Source organism: Sinocyclocheilus anshuiensis, unplaced genomic scaffold (genome assembly GCF_001515605.1).
Source record: "Sinocyclocheilus anshuiensis isolate Anshui unplaced genomic scaffold, SAMN03320099.WGS_v1.1 scaffold2144, whole genome shotgun sequence".
NCBI classification, from domain to species: domain Eukaryota; kingdom Metazoa; phylum Chordata; class Actinopteri; order Cypriniformes; family Cyprinidae; genus Sinocyclocheilus; species Sinocyclocheilus anshuiensis.
Genome location: NW_015547642.1, coordinates 152,894 through 155,445, shown reverse-complemented (window position 1 = coordinate 155,445; position 2,552 = coordinate 152,894). Strand labels below are relative to the sequence as shown.

Sequence of the window (2,552 nt, the reverse complement as noted above, 5' to 3'; positions counted from 1 at the left end):
GTGTGTGTGTGTGAGAGAGTGTGTGTGTGTGTGTGAGAGAGTGTGTGTGTGTGTGTGAGAGAGTGTGTGTGTGTGTGCCTACTTAACCATATTTTGGGGGATGTCCTCCTTTTTAAAAGTTTTTTAATGCTAAAAATACAGAAAGTTTTTCATTACAGTTAGTATGTCAAAACTGTATATCAAAACAAAAGAAGTTTATAGAATGTCCCCATTTAGATAGATAAGTAAGTGTGTGTGTGAGTGCGTGTGTGAGTGCGTGTGTGTGTGCGTGCGTTAGGGCTGAACGATTTTGGAAAATAATCTAATTGCGATATTTTTTTTTACCAATATTGTGTAAGGATAAAAGAAATTAAGATACTTCTGAGACAGACAATACACACACAGTGCATTAACATACAGACATCTGTTTCTGCATCTCACTGAGAGAAAATGCGGAAAACGTCTCTCACATATGCATCAGTTCCGAAACTCAGATACTTTGATCTCCTGAGAAACAGACAATACAAACTTACACGGGCATCTTGGAGAAACCCCACAGAGTGGCGGTGCAGGAAACGCCTCTCTCACATATGCATCAGTTCCTTTTCATCTCCTCCCTCCACTTGATTCACTCAGAATGGTCAATAGTATGTTCTATATAAATGCAAATAAGATTTGTGTGTGTGTGTGTGTGTGTGTGTGTGTGTTGTGTGTGGTAAGTGTTTCATCAGGATTCAGCATGTATTTTCAGGTTGGTGTTTTAGTCGTGTTTTGTGTGGGTTGTTTTTTTTAGTTCGCTCCTACAGAAATGTTGCAAGCATGTGCAAATTTCTTAACTGAAAATAGTATATAAAATTAGAAAGATCAAAACTGTAAAGATGTGCATTTTATTACTTCATCAATTCCTTCCCCAGTCCGCTCATCATCTGTAGGGTCACGGATATAATTAATGAAATGTAATATAAAGATTTTAGTATCAACAGATGAAATTACACTTTTGACATGGACAGTTTAAATACAAAAACATTTAATATAAGTGTGGTTTGCTCATTGGCTTGATTATTTATGACTCATATTTTCTGTCTGATCCAGTATATGAATCCGTTTTATAATCATTTCAAAGACATGTTGAATTATCTTCTGTTTATGAACTGGCATCTCAGTTCATTTTTGCTGAATGTGTTTAAAATTTAACTAAATTTTCTATATAAAGCAGTAAACAGTATATATTTTATGTTGGCCGTGTGTGTTTCTGCAGGTGTTTGTTTTGCTGATGAGTCCGTATGAATATTCTAACAGTATCTATCGGATTTATCATAAATTTCTTAGTCAGAAGGTCTTTTGGGTATTTTTCACACAACATATACACTGTAAAATGATATTTCTAAGTTGTAAATAAAAGAAAAAGATTACTAGAGTAGATTTTACAAGAAAATAGTTTCAGAATTTCATGTTTAAGTCTTACTTGCCATTTCTTTGTAATAATTTGGGAAATTTACTAGCAATTTCTGAGTGAAAATTGATCCCTAGCTTTTTTCCAAGTAAATTCTGCTTCAATTTTTTCAGCGTACATTGCTTTCTCTTCCTGTTATGGTCATGTATATTTACACTGAAAAAACTTGTGTAGAAGAAGAACTTGCTAGTGAATTTCACAAGTAATTCAGAAGAAATGGCATTGAATTAAACATGATATTTTGAAGTAGAAAAACAGAGATAGTAATTTCTTGTAAAATGTACTTTTATAATCTGTTTTATTTACAACTTGTGAATTAGTAGAAAAACTAAAATAGTATTTTTTTGTAAAACATACTCCAGTAATCTTAGTTTTATATACAACTTTAGAAAAAAAGTTTTTTTTTTACAGTGTACATGTAAAAATAACCATTTGATGAATACTGTATGTATTTTACATGGCATTTATTTGACATAAATTCCAGAAATGACAATCTAGATTGATGTTAATATGTTTGTTAATGAATGGGATGCTGCATTTTATTCAAAATCCATTGGATATTGATTAAAGGGATAGTTCTCCCAAAAATGAAAACTCCGGGGGGTGAATAAAGGCCTCCTGTAGCGAATCAATGCGTTTGTGTAAGAGAAATATCCATATTTAAAACTTTATAAACCGTAATCTCTAGCTGGAATGAACGTGCATACGACAGTTAGCGGAAGCTAGAGATTACGGCTTATAAAGTTTTAAATACGGATTTTTTTCTTACACAAAGGAGGCCTTTATTCACCCCCTGCAGCCATGTGAGGCACTTTTTATGATGGATGGATGCGCTTTATAATACCGGTATCACCGTGGGGGCGGAGGCGTTCCCTCTTTTCCTTGCTTTCCTTCGTTTTTAAATAGCTTGTAAAAGTGGCGTGCGCATTTTACTTTCACTTTCAAATAGTGGCAATTTGGCGTAAAGCAATTGTTCGTTTGAATTGTCCCTCATTTCCTCGCTTTCCTTCGCTTTTAAATAGCTTAAAAGCGGCGAGCGCATTTTACTTTCACTTTTGAATTAGCGGCAGTTCGGCGTCAATTGCTTGAATGCAACAACAAAATACAACATCAAACTCAC

General features: G+C 34.1%; 1 protein-coding gene across 1 annotated transcript in view; it reads left to right on the top strand.

Moving 5' to 3' along the window:
• Positions 1-2,552, top strand: part of syngap1a (synaptic Ras GTPase activating protein 1a) — an 80,376-nt gene that overhangs the window by 40,182 nt on the left and 37,642 nt on the right. The window lies entirely within an intron of this gene.